At 46.6% G+C, this 17,714-nt stretch overlaps 1 long non-coding RNA gene across 1 annotated transcript in view; it reads left to right on the top strand.

Annotated features, from left to right (window-relative positions):
- The first annotated feature begins 1,513 nt into the window (after positions 1–1,513).
- LOC130044068 (uncharacterized) overlaps positions 1,514–17,714 on the top strand; it is a 188,267-nt gene continuing 172,066 nt past the window's right edge. The window contains exon 1 of the long non-coding RNA XR_008795376.1: positions 1,514–1,611. This is a non-coding gene — a long non-coding RNA (uncharacterized LOC130044068). The remainder of the gene's footprint in view (positions 1,612–17,714) is intronic.

Raw genomic sequence — 17,714 nt, forward strand, 5'->3', positions numbered from 1 at the left:
TCCAAGGCGAGGGAGGGGTAAGCTCCCCCCCCCATTTAAACCTGTAAATTGTTGTATAAACAGAAAGGGCAGCATGGCACGAGGCTTACTTTCAGAGATGACTTGATGAGCACCGGAATGGGGGCCCCACCCCCACTCTCCGCCAGGACTGACAGTAGGATCAAAAAAGGGCTGATCACAGGGTGGCATTTGCACTTCACCAACACCCCACGGAAGCACACACATGGACCCTTGAGTTACGTCTTTGCTGCCCCCAGCAGGGACTCCAGGACCGGCCCGCCTGGCCTGGGGACTGCAGCTAAACCCTGGCCACTTTCTGAGCTTGGTCGGAACCTGAATTAGAGCCAATTAAGGCCAGGGCTGCTTCGTCCCTGTTCCCCGTGGTCCAGGAGCCTCTCTGCTGGTTCCAATTCTGGCCGCTTGGGGAAGAGCAGGGATGCTGAAAGGACAAATGAGACAGGGACATGTGTCGTGTCCGCCTGCCCAGATTCATCAGCGTCGCGTGGCCTTTGAAGTTCCTCACCTCCTCATCTATGTTCAGGGAAGCAGAGAGAATCATTCTTCCAGGACCTCGCATCTTTTGCCCGTTTTAACCTCCCTCCCCCGCCCCCGCCTCCGTCGTCCCCCCCCCCCCCCCCCCCCGCACACACACACCCCACACACATACTCCTGCTCGCTGGCTCTTGGCGCATCTATTACCTGTTCAGCTACTCCCGAAGCCTCCTCCCCTCCCCCTCTGGTGCCCCTTCCCTGGTATTTACTGCAGAGTAGACTGACCAATGCCCTGCAGGCCTGGCTGCTGGCAGGCTTGGGGTGGGGGTGAGGGGCGGGTGGGAAGGGAAGGACCCTGGAACCCGCCCTCCTCCAGCCAGAAGAACAGGTTCAGCTTCGTGCATAAAATTACAGCAAACAAGCTTCCAATAACGCGGGACACTTTCATAATTGATTTATGCAGGGGCGCTGAAAGTTCTATTACCTTTTGTTTAGCTCAGGGGTCCTGACTCCGTGCAATCCATTGCTGAAACTAATTACAAGATATAATTAAACTGTGACACAAAGATATTATACCGTTAGTTTACTAATGACACGGCGAAGCTCTACCACCAGCGCAGGACAGTGATTATGCTTCATTTATTATTTATCCTTTTGCTAAATGAGACGCTGACATTTTCAAAAATTACTTTGAGGTTTCTTAATTGTCGGCAGCAGGATGGACTGGAAGGAGCGCTCCTTCCTCTTAGTTACTTATCCAAACCTCAGAAGCATTATTAGCCAAAAGGAAAAAAAAAAAAGATAGGAGAGGCAGGGGCGGGGGTGGGAATGAAGCCGAAACCAATCACCCAATAGTAATAAGTAAAGTCTAATTGCATCTTTGGACAGTTTTGAATTTTTACAAATAGAGCTTCACAGTGGGAAGGGTGGCTGGCGTGGGGTTAGGTCCAGGGGAGAGAAAGCTTTGTTGTGAGATTGAAAGTCTCTTTTTCTGTCCCTTGGACAAACGCAGGTGGCCCTTGGAGATGTGAGTGGAAGGGCCGGGCCGGAATGGCTGGATGGAAGCGACCCCAAGCTTCTAGCCTTTTCCAGAAGTCCGTGTCAGGAGACCAGAGGCAGGTAGGACCTGATTATTGCCGGGCTTTGCTTAAAAAAAAAAAAATACCAACAACTTTTCCCTTCACCCATTTCCCTAAAACCAAACCCTTTCTTGGCAATAACAACAGGGAATTTGGGCTCATACAAAAATCAAATCTTCTGACGGGAAGGACCCAGCAGAGAGGCCCTTGGGTTGGGTCCCGCCCCTGATGCTTCCAGAAAGGGGAGGAATTCATGCCAGGTGTCATGTGTCCTGAAGGTGCCCCTTATTCCTGTGCCCTTTCTGTGTGATGGGTAGACAGGGGCTTGGAGGAGGCTGGCTTGGGGAATTCTTTCTCTGCCTGCCCAGAGGGCTGGAATTCTCTGGGTCTGTCTCTTGGGCCATCCCTCTGTGAGAACCAGACTTTATCACCTACTCCCTGACCACCCTCCGAGCAACGACATGATTCATTTACTGGTCGCCATTTGAGGCATTTTTTTTTTGCTACCGAGAACGTGGGTGCCCACGGCTGTGTCTCTTTGCAACATGGCTAGATCAGGCTCCTGACAAGGTAGCACTGGCCTCGAGTGGCCACTCACCTCTCCGTAACCCCAGCGGTGATGCCGTCACGGCGACCGCTGGTCGGCCTGAGACAGGGTTTAATTTCTCCTGAGTGTAATGGCATCCGGCATCTATAATTATGCTATTTTCTCTCCTGTGCTGATTAAATACGATTTACCCAGAGAGCTAAATGATGAATATTTGAGTGGAGTGTGTTGAGCCAATAGCTGGTAAAATGGCCACAATAAATAAACTTGGGGGGTGGGAGTGGGGGTGGGAACATGGCAACGAGGCCCAGGTAGGCATGCCGGGCAGGTAAACGAAGAAGCTAACAAGATTTGTATGAATGCTAGAGTGGTCCCACCCCTGCAATACCCACACCCAGCTTCTGGTTAAAGGGTAAAAGCAACCCTCAAGCCTGAAAATCTCACCTTGGGACTTTACTGAGCCCTAGCTATCATCAGCCAATCAGAAGCACCAACCCCCCATCCAATGGCACCCACACACCCTTTTCCTCAAAGAATGATTGTGTCCCTGCATAGAGATCACAACTCCTTCATGTTTATTGAAAATAGAGGTTGGGCTAGGCTCAAGGTTCCTCTTTCTGTGTCAAATATTCTCATGGGTTGAACAAAATGTCTGTGGTCTTTGGAGGAAAGGGCAAAGGAACTGGTGCCCAATTCCCAGGTTTTCCTTCCCCTTTGTCCCCCCACAAAAATAAACATATAATGCAGACACTCCTTTCCCCCACCCAGGAGTGACATCATTTTCAGGCAAGATGACATGTTGGGTATTTGACTTACTGGTGGAGGGTGTGGTATAAATATGAGGTCTTCTGCAAAGCCCTGACCAGAAATTCATTCCTAAGAGCAAAATTTACCAATAAGAACTCTTTTCTTTTCTTTTGGGTTTTGAGGCCAACCTGGTGGAGCTATTCTGAGTGTGGTACTTGTGAGTTGCTCCTGGCACTGCATTGGCAGTGCCGGGGATCTAGTCTAAAGTTCCCACATATAATACCTGTGTTGCAGCCCTTTGGACTCTCAAAGTTTTATCAGCAAGACTGTACCATAGTTGCCTGAGGACCAGATCTAGAGAGGGACTCTTAAGTGGGAGGAAAGACTAGTATTCTTCAGTGGTTGGGCCACAGACCCATGCCAGTCCACAGGTGTAGAAGATTGAAAACCGTTCTACCACCTTGGTTATAGTTTACAGTTGGTAGACAGGCGTCAGTGTGTGGGTGTAGGAAGATGCAAGAATGTTGGTTTAGATCATAGAATCATAGAACCATCGAGGAGACCAGCCTCCCACTAAGTTCTGGGTTTAATGGTAGAGATGATGAGAGTAATCTTGGGTTCAAGAAGGACATGGAGTGGGGATGCTATAGGGAAGACCCAGGAGAGGTGAGGACCCTACAGGGTGTTGGAAGTCGAGAATGGACAGAAAAGAAGAGGCTGGGACTATGAGAAAGAGCATTCACAGAGACCTGGATCCAAAACCCCCATCGCCTTCCCGTCATTTGGTTTTACACCCTCCTTGCTCTCCATTGTCAGCTTCCACGGACCCTCTGGGTCACCCAGCAGTGGGGTGTGAGTCTACCTGGAAATGTGCTGAGAAAGCGTGAGAGAGGGTGCCTTAGGTTTAGACCAGAGGAGAAGCTCCTGGCATTGATTTCCTTTGGGCATCCACCTCCTTGATAGTGAAACATCCAAGAAAGAACAGGCTGACCTCCCAGAGTCCTGGGGTGGCGGGAGGGGGCCCACTCTTGAGTTCTCCCCAGAGGCATGCTGGGCAGGAAAGCCCCAGATGACACTGCCAGGAGTTGGGTGAGCAGTGTCTTGTGTCTCTGACTTTCAGGCTTGCCATAATCTCCTTTAGCTGCAACACCTTCCTCCTCACAACTCCCAGGGGGGCTGCAAATGGATTTAAAAGCTTCTCTTGAGCGGGAAGTCAGTGTGGGCATCAACACGCTCATAGGGAAATCGCCTTTGAGCTTATGTTGAGACCTACAATGAAAATCACGTTTCCTTGGGCACCTTGAGTCTGTGTATCATTTTGCTTACCTTCCTTCTTTGGCTAACTTTGCTCTCTTTTTCTTTCTTCTATATTGCTGAAGACTCCTGTGATTAAACCACCATTGTTTTTCTGTTGGGGATAGTTCTATAATTTTCTTTTCTTTCTTTCTTTTTTTTTCAGTACCCATTCCCAATGGTAAGTTTTTTTAATACTGCCTTTTTCTGTAATATCTTTTGGATTGGAAATTATGTGAACGATGAACTATCATAAGAGAGTGATATGGGGTGGTCTAAAGAGAGACTGGGATTCAGAGCGAGCTGACAAAAGTGAGGATATTGAAACTATAATTTTCAGTATTTCCTCTCAACGAAGGGTTTTATTCACCCCAAAAAAGGTAAAAACTTTATGGTAGGAATTGTTGATGTCATGAGTCTTGAAACCCTTTGGAAAATGGCAATGTAGGTGTTTCCACATTTCCACCGTATAGAAGAAGCATAGAAGAAATGGTGTGTGGTTGAGTGATTTGGATGGGGGGTGGAGATAGGCTATACCCAGAAGTGTGCAAGGCTTACTCCTGCTCTGTGCTCACAGATCACTCCTGGATAGACTCAGGGATACAGAATGCTGCTGATCAAACCCTAGTCAGCCATGTACAAGCCAAGCGCCATACCCACTGTGCCCTCTCTCCAGCCCTGGCTGAAGCACCCATCAACCCAGCACTGTACAGATAGGGAACAGCAAGAAAGATTCCTCTAAGCCATTAAAACAACGATCCAGTGCATTCTTTCTCCCTTGAATTGAGTGCTAAAGGGGCAAAGGAACTGGGCTCCTTTCCCCTGAGCACTTTTTTTCCATGTCTCCATAGAAACAGGGTCTGTCCTGAAGGTGGAAATTGGCCATTTGGGGGAGCCCACAGGCGCCATCTCTTCACCTCCACCACCATTTTTCTGCCATCAGAGATTACTTCTTCGTGTCTTTCCCTTTCACACCTTCTAGTTGTGAAACGTGCAACAGCTGAGAGCAAAGTATTCTGGAGAATCTCAGCTAGGAGCTCATACCACAAAGCCCTCAGTCAGAATCTGCTCCCTGGCTCGACCATTTATTAGCCAGGTAGCTTGGAGGAAACCATTTGGTGTCTCTGGCTCCCTGTTTCCACATGTCAAAAATGGGGATAAGATATATACCTCTGCAGTGTGTAGTGTGTACTAGCAAGACCCTGGGTAACTATGAAATGGTTACCCAGGCACCGCATTTTGTGCTGTTTGATGCAGAGGAGGCCTCCAAAGAGTGTTTGCTACTCCAGGGACTCTTATGCTCGTGACCAATACAATTACTAGCATTGCTGCAGTATCTGTTCATTTATCAGCTCTTGGAGAGGACAAGACCGTTGGTTTCCAGGTCTGCACTTCCACATCTGGGAAACAGGGTAGCAATACAGAGGAGCTGTGAGCAATGGGTTACATAGTTGCAGGGAGCCTAGCCTGGTGTGCTTCCTGAAAGTTGGCCACACCACACTACTACAAGCCCCAAACACTTACAACACTGTTCCCTCACGTTCTCAGTGCCCTCCATCTCCACCCTCTATCCCCATCCTTTCTATGGCAACAATTGGCACATCATTCCAAAGACAAGTTATGGGGACCTAGGAGGTCCCACATTAGCCACCCCGTTTTTTTTGACAACACTTTGATTCTGACTTCTTCTGTTGTGGAGTTATATGGCAGAAGATAAGTTATCTGTGAACATTGGTGTTTAGTGCCAGCTCTGAGTCTGGGACCATGAGGAGCACATGTGCCCCTCTTCACTCTGACAGCCCGCCAAGTATCTGAAGGCGGCACTCATGTCTCTCCTTAGTGTTTTTGTCACCAGACTAAACATCTCCAGCTCTCTCACCCTTTGGTCACATAACACAGCTCCCCACCCGCTGGCTGTATTGATGGCTCTCACTGGCCCTCCTCCAAGCTTTCGGTGGTTGCCCTAGAGAAAGTCACATGAACATCAGCACACAGCTCCCCAGATGGGTCAGTCTGCCTCCCAGAGGACTGCTACCCATTCATCCCATTCATTGACATGGGTTTCCGAGATTTGCAACAGCTCTTTGGAGCAATCTAAGATTCCTTTCAGAGCACTTTGGTTTGATTTTGAGCTTCATTCCAGGTATAAACCTCCTCCTTTATACCGGGAATTGGCATATGGGACACATCCTCCCCCTGCCTTTGAGCCGTGGCATCTCATTTAACTGGCTCATGATCTAGTTGGAGTTTGTCTTTTTATGGGGAACAGTGATCTAGGTTTCAGACTACTGAAATTTTGGGGGAAATGGTTAATAGTTTTATTAGAACATGAATTCATGCTTCTTCTAAGAAACTTGAAAAATACAGAAAAGTGCAAAGGAGATAATAACTAGTAGTTATTTCTCCCCATTCCCCCCAAAAACATTTTGAAATGTTTGTTTCTGGCATTTTGAAAACTTTGTTTCTGGAGTTGTTTGTGTGTATGGTTGTGTCTATTTATACGTTCGTTGTCATGAAGTTGGGATGACACTGTAGATAGTTTGGAGTCCTTTTGTCATTTAATAGCATACTGCAAAGTATATCCCCTAGACGTATGAATATGCACCAATTTATTTTAGCATCCTCCTGTTGCTGGAAATGAAGATTATTTCTAAAATGTAGACGTTATTGTTAATACTCCAGTGGGTCATTTTGTCTCCCGCCAGGTTTCTGAACCTCAGCACTGACATTTGAGTCTGGAGGCTTCTTGGCTGTAGGGCTGCATTGGAGAGGGCTGAGCAGCACCCCTGACCTTCAAGCACACACCACCACCACCATCCCAAGCCCTAACAAACAAAAATGCCTCCTGACCTCGCTAAGTTTCCCCTGAGTAGAAACATAGAATTGGCCCCCATTAGACAACTGCTGCTCTTTGTCTCCTGGGTTACATGTGGGGTCTGGGAGACTGGAGGCTCTTTCCACATAATGTGCAGATTGCCAGTCGAGAATTTTAAAACAGTTTTTTGAAAACTGGAATTGGTCTGCTTTTTTATTATCTTCATGTGCCAATAATATTGCTAATAAAAGTCTTCCTTCCTGCCAGGTGGAATGGGATCATTTCCCCCAAGCACCACCTGCCTCCTTTCTTCCCTCCCGTTCTCCCTTTTTTCCCTCCCTTCCTTCCTTCCTTCCTGTCCCCTTCCTCCCTCCATCCATTCCTCATTCCCTTCCTGCTCTCCTTCTTCCCTTTCTATTTTCTTCCTCCCTTCCTTCCATGACTTTTAATCTTCCTTTACTTTATTCCTTCTCTTTTTCCTTCTTTTCTTCCTTTCCTCACTTTCCTTTTCCTCCAAACCCTCCCTTCATTCCTTTCTTTCCCTTCTCCCCACCCCCCTTCCCCTTTCATGTGCAATTACAGCTTTCCAGATGCTTACAGATCTCAGAAGCATGTGGTACAGCGCCAGGACACGTTTGCTATACTCAGTCACCTTGTCTCTCCATTAATCATTAAGTACTATTTTCTTACTGGATCAGAAAGTGACTTTTGGAAAGAGGGATGAGGTACCTAAGAAGACTGGTAATTATCTTTATAGGAACACCAGACCTCCCTTCTCTTAAGATGTGCTATCTCCCAGGTAGGACCATGTGTTCTTAGAACATGGGTGCCTAAGGCACCTCCTCCAGATTGCAAATATATGGTTCCATATTAAAGTTCCTTTGCTTAAGATACATTTCCATGTTTTCTTTCTGGTGATGCATACACATTGCCTTAATGTGGAGTTCGACCATTCCGCTTGATCTCCTACTAGTCCTCTTGATAGACCAGCTGCTTCTGTCCCCTGGGACCAATCTCCCTGCATCTCCAGGAGTACACACTGCTCTTCCTCATTTTGCCATGGAGTTCCATCCCATTGGGATCCCATCCCTCAAGAAAAAACTCAACCTCAAGAAGTTTTTCTAGGGTTCTAGATCCCTGGTGAATCTTCAGTGTCTCTATACTTGTATTTATTTTATGGGCTATATTGTATAACCTATCCTATTCTTTAACAGACATCTGTGTCTTTCTAGTTGTTTTAGTAATTTAGTTCCATCCTGACAACTAGAATCTAAGTTTCCTGAAGGCAAAAATGTCTTTGACTTGTATATCATCCAAACTGCCTGTAAATAATTTAAGAAATAGCTAATAATAAATGCATCACCTTTTTCTGTTTCAACATTGCTCAGTTTTCTAATTTCTTAGATTTGCAAAATTCAATGCAAGAACCAAAAATGTATGTATAACCCAGATATCTTAATTTAGCCTTAAAATTAATTACTATACATAAAAATATATACCATTTTCCCCATCGCTCATCTATATGACAAGTATTTTCAGCAGGAATAAAATATTCAATGTTGGTCTATAAGAGTTCTATGTATTCCCAGCTGTTCATGTCCTTTATATTATTCAAAATCAAGCCACTATTCAGCATAAGTTGCAGAAGTCATGGGTGCTGGCATATTTGAGGTGAATGCTGGCTCCATGGAATCACGTAGCTTCCCAAGCTTCCTGTGTAGTGTTTCTACAAAGATAATTATTAGTCTTCTAGGTACCTTATCCCCATTTCCAAATGTCATCCTATAGTCAACTTTAACAAGAAAAAAAAAACAGATAATACTTTTGTTATCTCCCCCAATTTTCCCAGCTCTGAACTTTTTAGTAATGCCTATCAAACTACTTAATAGATTTAAAAAGACTAAAGACCCATAAAAGTTAAAGGGGTCACGATCACGATCACGATCATCCTATTGTTCATCAATTGCCTCGAGCAGGCACCAGTAATGTCTCCTTTGTCCTAGCCCTGAGATTTTAAAAATTGCCATATTCAAGGCTCTTTCAGGGTTAGGAGAATGAGACCCATCATTGTTACTGGTATTTGGCATATTGAGTATGCCCCGGGGAGTTTGCCAGACTCTGCCGTGTGCGCAGTTTACATTCGGTAGCCTGCCAGATGTCCAAAGTAAGAATGAGATAATAAGATGTAACACGGCTGCATTTGCGGCGCGCGCTTCCAGGAACTAGGTTTATAGTCTCTGGGTCTTGGCCGTTGATGGGATTACATGGCGCCAGGGGCAGTTGGTGGGTGTGACTCTGCCTACTGGAAGATGGAGGATCTGGGTGGAGGATGCTCAGCCCCGATCTAAGCAGGCTTGGAGATCTCAGTCCCGGGACCCGCATGCCTTGGTTCCTCTGCCTGTACCTTCATGCATGTTGAGAGTGGTCTCAGCATGGTTGTGGCTGGTTCTGGAGGTCTTTGGCTACTGGGGCTCTGCTCGGGGTGGGGAGGGAAACTCAACCCGCCCCCTCCAAGGGGCCCTGGCGAGGACAGCCAGGTGCGGGGGCAGGAGACTCTGTGCTGTTCTCTTCCGGGAGCTGGGTTTTATAGTCTCTGGGTCTTGGCCGTTGATGGGATTACATGGCGTCAGGGGCAGTTGGTGGGTGTGACCTCTACCTACTGGAAGATGGAGGATCTGGGTGGAGGATGTAAAAGTAAAAAACAGAGCTTGAATCCTGAAAGCACCTAGAGAAAAGCAAAGGGACAAGGGAACCCTCAGAAGACTTGCAGTCAATTTCTCAATTGAAACTCCACAGGCCAGAGACAAATACCCAAAAAAGTTGAGTGAAAAAGAAAAAAGAATCTCCCGCCATGCCTACTTTCTCCAGCTAGGTTATCACTCAGATTCAAAGAAATTATGTAAAGGTTTTCAAATGAATCACAGTTGAAGGAATTTATGCCTATGAAATAGTTCTGCAAGTTCTGCAAGAAATATTGAAAGATCGTCTCTAAAAAGAAAGGAAACCCCTCTTGAAAGCATTAAAGTACTTTAAAATCATCAAATATGGGAAAGAACAATATTGGGGTTTCTTTGAACCCAAGACACTTTAAATTTAAAATGGGACTTATGCAGAAATCTAGGTGTAAACTTCATGGTAGTCTCAAGACCAGATTATTTGAAGGAACAAGCAAGAAGAGACAAATAGAATCTTATTACTACACACACACACACAACACATACAGAGAGAGAGGAGGAGGAGAGAATGTAAAGTACAAGTTTTAATAATCCAGAATACAAAGAAAACCAAAAAAATTTTTAAAAGAGGAAAGCAGATGCTCAAATAAGAGTATAAGAAAATAAGGCTCTTGTAAGTGAGTATCTCTTGAAACTAGCATCTGCTCTTGTCTTTTCATCTGAAATATCTACTACCATTGGAAGCCATGGCAAGCCCAGAGTGCACCAAAAATAAATAAAAAGTTCACCTTGATTTGGCACAAGACACTCAAAGGGCTCTCCTAGAACAAGCCAGATTCTATTTTGAGAATATATTTTTGCAGATCAAATCAGTTTTCCCAGTTTCACAGAAACAAGAAAGTTCTTTTAAGTCCAGCCTCCAAAAGCTCCTTGACCAACAACCTTTGGTGCTCACTGTCCTCCTGGGGTCAGCCCAAATTGATTTAGTGATTAACTCCAACATTTTTCTGGCGTCTGCACTTACACCAGCACATTTCAGGTTTCTAAATATAGGTCAACCCATGCAATTAGGAGAGAGCTTCTGTTTTTGAAAGGTACTCAGCAGGCAGAAAGCCCAGTTTACAAATGAGTGATCACGTTTGGCCTCAAATGACTTGACGAGAGAGGACAGCTATAGTCTCAGCTACATCTTGGGGTAAACAAGAAACTTCCACCATTGCTACTGAAAAGGCTATTATAGTCACATGACACTTTGATTTATCATTTTCAAGGCCCCTTTAATAACTTTGTTGACCAGTCCATTTGGGATTTCCAGTTCTGTGGCTTTGCTGTTCTTGTTATATTGGAAAGGAAACAGGATATAGCAAATGAAGTCATGGACCTACTGATCAATTGGTTATCAGTAACTCAATCAACCAAAGTTTCTGCTTACTCCCACCCCTACTCCAAGCCCTTCTCTGGGTTCTGTTCAAACTGAGAAATTGATCACACTGTCTCCAGGGCTAGACATGGCATTATGACATTGACTTGGCTGAGTGTGCCCTTGACCTGGGAGGACACTGCTTAGCCTTCTGCATAAACAATCAGATTCCCTTTTGGTGGGGCTAATATGTTATCACTGCTGAGTTCGGAAGGCAAATCATCGAGATCTGACACTGACAAAGATTCTTTCACATGGACTCCTCTTCATTTCCAAATGAGATCATATATTCTATTTGGGGAGATTTGGGTTTATATTAATACATAAAACATAAATATTCAAACTACCACCATTTTAAGACCCTATTTGACATTTAGTCTGGCAAGCTCCCCGTGGTGTATTCAATATGCCAAATACAGTAACTACAATAGGTCTCATTCCCCTGACCCTGAAAAAGCCTCCAATCGTTGGGAAAAGATGGGTATGAAGAAGCTGCTAAAATCTCAGGACTGGGAGGAATAAAGATGTTATTGGCTCCCGCTCAAGTAATTTGCCGATTAATGGGATGACAGTGATACAGTGATACAGTGATTTGACATTTACTTAAATATAATTTATTTTATTTTTTGGCTTTTAGACTATACCAAGCAATGCTCAGGTGCTATTCCATGTTCAGTGCTCCCAGTGCTCAGGGAAACTTGAAGTGCTAAGACTCATATTCAGGGATTTCACATATTCAAGTCAAGTACTGTATCACTGAGGCACATCCCTGGTCCCTACAACTTATTTTCACTTGATAGATCAAGGAGAAAGAGCAAAAATAATGGAAATGAGGGAACAGACCCGATCTTTCTTGGGCTTGGAACCCACATATACGCTTTAGGAAAGAAGCACAGTATTGTGTTCATGGAACTTGGGAGAACATAACATACCTTGTTCCCCCATATGTAGCCCCCCCCACCCCGGCATCTGCTGCACCAGAGAGGTTATTAGAAAAACAAAGTTTGAGGCCCTGCCCCAGACTTCTAGAAGAAGAATGTATACTTTAAAATCCCAGGCCATTCCTGAAATGCACTTTTCACTTGGCAAAATTTTGAGTTAGAAGTCAATCAAAGTTTGGGGTGAAGTTATAAGTCGGGGATCAGGTAGACTAGCCTTGTGCTGATTGGTGCTCTCTTTGATGTGTCTACATTTCACTCTGGGTAAACAAAACTCCTTCCCATTGTGAGATGTGAATATAGCCCATTCTTATTTTCTTCTTTCCTTTCCACCATACCTTAGGAATGCAAATGCTGCCTTTGCCTTGGGCCTATTCAAAGACAAGGACATGGTTGGGTTCAGCAGTTGGTGACTGGCTCCAGCACTGCCTGAAGTATGGTTGCAGAGATATTAACTAGTAAAACATGCCTTAGCCAACTGGGCACTCATTTCTATGTCAGGAAAAATGGAAACTCCAGCCATCAATCTTTGCTTCAAAGCCGCATGAATGTCTTTCCTGCTCATCAAAGCTTTTGGGCCACAGTGCCCCATCTTGGATGGTACCTCCTGCCTATTTCTGAATCTATTATCCTCTTTGCAAACCCAGGCAGCCTACATCTGACCAATACCGTGACCACCTAACCAAGATTGAAAGCTGATTTCTGTTGCCATCCTTTATCACTGTTCCCTTAGAGAGTCGATGACACTTTCTGCTTCGGGCTGGTGGGAATCCCCTTTTTCCTGCCACCCCAGGTGAATGGCTTCCTTCTTGCTTCTGGAATTAGCCACCTTCCTCCTCCAACCCCTTTCCCAGGCTCCATCCTGGCCCCTCTGGAGAGGTGAGAGAGGTTCCTTCCCTGTCTGGTCTGGGGCCATTTTTTCTAAGCTGCTTTTTTTTAAAAAATTTTTTTTTTTATTTGTGGTCTCTGTCAGTCTGCGGGGGCAAAGGGGTAAAGAGATCTGACACTAAGTGCGGGGAAATGCTGAATCTGGAATCTATCTTCCAGACGGCACAAGAATAAAAATTCATGGCAGGACAGCAGCTGCTGACACGCTTCCCAAGACATATTGCAGGTAGCGTTATTTATTGTGGCAAGGAGTTCATAGAAGTGCTACCTCAAAGCACCCGGAGAGATCCTGAAAAGCTCATCTCCCATCACGTGAGGCAGATTTATGGGGGCTGCTCCGGAGAGGTCAGGCGGTGCGGCGCGGGATGCGGGCTCCACGCCGAAAGCCTGGATTCCCTTAACGTATTCAGTGCGGTTTGATTGGTTCAAAGGAGGGCTTGAGTCTGTAATGTTGACCATAAAATTGCAGTGACATGCTGCTTTAGATAAGAGGGCTGCGGGAAGGGGGCGGCGCGGTGTGGGTGCAGGAGCAGCTGGGGCGGGCAGGACCCGAGCCTGCGCTCATATTTTAGGTTAATGTGCGATGAGCGGGTGGGGGAGGGGAATGGACAGTTAGTTGCTGTGCCTTTGCACAAAGGACCATCACCACTGGCCTGGACCCTGCAGATACCCCGCCTGGGGGTCGTTTGCACACAAGCAGGACAGGGAAGACCCAGCGGTGCCTTCTGCGCAGAGGCAGCCAGCACTGGGCCAGCCAGAGGTGATCTCTCCATTGTCCAGGAGTAATTCCCAGGGGGCTGTGACCCCTTTGGCCAGGACCCTTGCCCCTGCCATAAGGTGTCTACCAGTCTCCATCTGTGGTTCTGATGCCGTTCCAGGTTCTGCTCACTCCCCACAGCCCACATGGCACAGAACACCCCTGGTCTGGCTCTCAGATGAGGCAATTTCTGCCAGCAGAGTGGCTCCAGCCCTGCTGGAAGGGCGCCGAGTCTTCCTCACTGGCATCTTTGATGCCCCCAAAGGACTAAGAGTGGAGATTCAGATCCCAGGTTAATGGGGAAACTGCACATCGTCGCTTGTGCCTGTATGGGCTTCTCCTGGCCCAATCCTACTGCTCACGTTCCAGAGGTACCACATTTGTAGTCCAAACCCATGGCCTCCTGTGGGCAGCTTGGTTAAGAGACGTAATTGCTGTCAACTTTCCACATCTGAGTTAGAGAGATGGAATATATAAGGGGATGTGATGGCCAGCTAAATAATTGAAGTGATTATCTTTTTCTGAATTATTCAGCTAGGACCTAAATTGGCATATAAATTCACAGAAAGGTAGGTTTGGGTTTGAATTATGGAGATAATAGCCTTAATTCTTCACTTCCTTCAAGCCTGTAGGTCCAGTGCACAGTGATTTTCCCTTGGTTGGAATTGTGGAATTGACAACCTCGTGACCTTCGACACCACCTATTGTTATTATTCTTATTTTATCTGGGGGATGGGAGGTTCTCCCAGGAAGTGTTCGAAAGGCTTTAAGAGCCCCACCTGAGATTCTTCATCAAAGGGACCTACGGTTAATATAGAGCCTACGAATATGAAGGTGTACTGGCTCAGCCTTGGCAGGTCTTAATTTGATCATCCCAGTGACCAAGTTGGTGGAGCTCTGGGGCTGCATCTGGCAATGTTCAAAGAACCAAGTATTGTTGTGGGTCTTCACTAACTGCTGTACTATCTACTGAGACAGTACTGCCTGATTGGCAGTATTCAGGTATAGGGGATACCCAACATGGTACAGAACGGCACAGAAGCTCTAGAGCGTGAAAGTTTGGATCATGAGTTTGAAACAGTATGGAGATATGGGGCTAAGAGGCAGGACAACAGTGAGGTGCCCAACCCCGCTTCAATTCCCAGCACTGCATGGTTCCCTGAACACCACCTAGAAATCCCTGAGACAACCAGGGGCTCCTGTAATCCCCAGCACCAAAGGCTTGAGCAGTCTTGCAGTCTTGGGCCCCAGTATTGAGCCACCTGCTGTGTTGGCTGAGACTCACTAGTGGGCCCTCCAGGCCTTCTGAATATGATCTGGGAGCCCCCTCAGAAAACATTTATTTGTGGCACAGGAGAGATAGTGCACCGGGTAGGGCCTTGCCTTGCACACGGCCAACCCGTCTTCAATCCCCAGTACCCCATATGGTCCTCCAAGACTGCCAGGAGTGATCTCTGAGTGCAGGGATTCAGGATTAAGCTCTGATCATCACGAGATCATGCCCCCAAACATATACATATATGAGCCTCTGCTAGTAAATTCTTTCCCTAGTGGAGATACTATTAACATTAATTCTTTTGTTTTGTTTTGGGGCCATACCTGACAGTGCACAAGGCTTACTCCTGCCTCTGCACTCAGGGATCATTCTTGGTGGGCTCAGGGAACCATATGGGGTGCCTGGGATTGAACCCGGGTCGGACACATGCAAGAAAAACTCCCTCCCCTCTGAACCATCATGGCTTTTTTGCTTCTTTAGGATTCTTCCCAGTTAGCCGTGCCCATAATTCATTGACTGCTTTGTGATTCTCTCCCATCCGTGGTTGTTAGGGGAGATGCCACCCCATCACTGTTTCTTGCTGCCTGCTCATAGCTTCCCATCTGAGGACTGTAATTTTCCTCCGTGGCTCCCTGATCCAGCCTCCTCCTGCATCAGTCCTCAGGGACCTGACCGCTGACTTCCTCCAATCCAGGAGGAAGCCCAGAGCCTCTGAGCTTCACTGCTCAGATGGTCATCTTTGCCCATTGGCCTAAACAGTCGCTCCTCCGAGAACCACTGTTGACCCCCTGAGGTCCGATGCTTGACCTCATTAATACAAAAGGGGAGAAAGCTAAGTGAATGTTTTCCCAGACTCCTTTTTCTCCAGGCCAACTGGAGGTTATCAAGGCCAGAGGCTGCTTTCTAGTTCATAAACCTGTGAGGGTATTCGGAGTCATGATTCTCTTATTCAACTCTCTGTGCTTTTCCTTGGGACAACTAATCCCTCAGCGTGACTGGTGGAAGCCGCAGTATTGATTTCTGTGTCTCTCTAAACCTCAGTTGTGTTCAACGCTTGTTAGACATCTGAAGGAATATCCAGTGGGCTCTGGGGGCAATTTGAGAGCGAGGCTCAATAGGCCTGCTCTTGAGAGAAGTTTCTGTGAGGTTGCCTGGCAAGCCAATGGAATAAAATAAGGGCAAGGATGGAGAGAAATGAAGGAGGGGAAGAGAGAGGAGAGAGGAGAGAAAGGAAAGAAAGACAAATGAGAGACAGGGGAGTGGGAAGAGAGAAAGAAGAGTAAGAAAAAGAGAACCTTCTCCCACTAATAGAATTCTTAAAGGATTTTCATCTCTCTGCTACTTTAGTCTCAACAGCCCCTTTGTTCATAAGAGAATTTTTGCACTTTCTATTCAATAACAACTGAAATGAGAAATGTGCCTCATGTGTGTCTGGGGCATCTGGCGGGGTGGACCTGTGGGCGTTCAGGAAAAGGTAGCTGGTCTGTGTGACAGAGCATGGCTGTGGGAGCGAGTTGGGGAGGAGGAGGGGGTCTGGATGGTGGCCGTCATCCCCCTTGTACACAGATGAGGAGTCATGGCTGAGGATGCTCCTATTGGAGCCCAACAGAACCCTAGGAAAGAGCAGACGCCATTTGCAGGATTCTCTGCAGAGCTACTATACATTTTCAAAGATCTGGGCATAGCAGTTTCTTTTTGGTAACACATGCCTACAGATTTGAAATGAACTTCCTTTTCTGGGATTATAATCACAATGTGGAAATCTGGGTCACTGTAGCAAGTCATTGGACCTCAAGGAGGATGTCCCTTGACCACAAGGTCAATACCAGGCTCCACAGCCAGGCTGCAAGGCTTTGAGGTCCACCCAAGTCAGTGGTTCCCAGCTGGGGGCACTGCAGCTCCCCCACCCCATCCCAAAAACATTGGCAGACATCTGATTGTCTTAGTGAGTAGACTTCTGGTAGCTTATGGGGCAGAGGCAGGGGGACTTCCCAGGACACCCCCAATACTGAATGATCTGGTCTAAAATGTCATGAGAGCTGAGCCTGAGATCCTCTGCTCTAAGCTAAGAGAAAGCAGCATTTATTTTTTTCCTCTTAGTAGTTTCCTACCTTCACCCTAAGACATATCCTCCATTGAAAGAATGAGGGTATCACCCATAGAGTATTAAAAAGCAAGTACAAAAGGGCAGGGCTAGGTTAGGGGTGGGGTGGAAGTGGGGAGGGGGCGACTCCAAGGTCTGGAGCATGCAGGAGCCCCCTATCCAATCAAAAATAACCAACATAGGATACAGAGCACCGCCAAGTGTGACAAAAAATAAATAAAATAAAAATAAAATGATCTTGTAGGCAGATTTTGCAGCACTTACCCTAGGCCTCCACACCCAGTCTCTCTGGGGAATCCAGTTCAAGAGCCCCTATACAAGTTATCCAGGTGACTCTTGACACAACCAAGATGGGAGAATTTTGGAGGAAGATAGACGCGATCTTCCAATGCCGTGCAACTGTGAAGCCCATGATGCCGTGCAACTGTCAAGCCCATGCGTCACTCCTTTTCAAAGATCTTGGTGCTGAATTTGAGAGAGGGAGATCCTTCAGTCTAACAGAGTATCTTAGAGAACTGATCTCACCATGGGTCTGTTCTCATGAGCGCCTCCTCTGCTCCAACCCAAGTGTGTCCAACCCTTTCCAGAGCTCCTTCTTCTTGAACTGGCAAAGGCTGGGCCACAGGTGTGCAGAGCACTGCTCTAAAAGACCCTCTCCTAGGTCTCAGAGGACACTGTGGGCC

This window comes from Sorex fumeus, unplaced genomic scaffold (assembly GCF_029834395.1).
Source record: "Sorex fumeus unplaced genomic scaffold, SorFum_2.1 ptg000122l, whole genome shotgun sequence".
In the NCBI taxonomy this organism is placed as follows: domain Eukaryota; kingdom Metazoa; phylum Chordata; class Mammalia; order Eulipotyphla; family Soricidae; genus Sorex; species Sorex fumeus.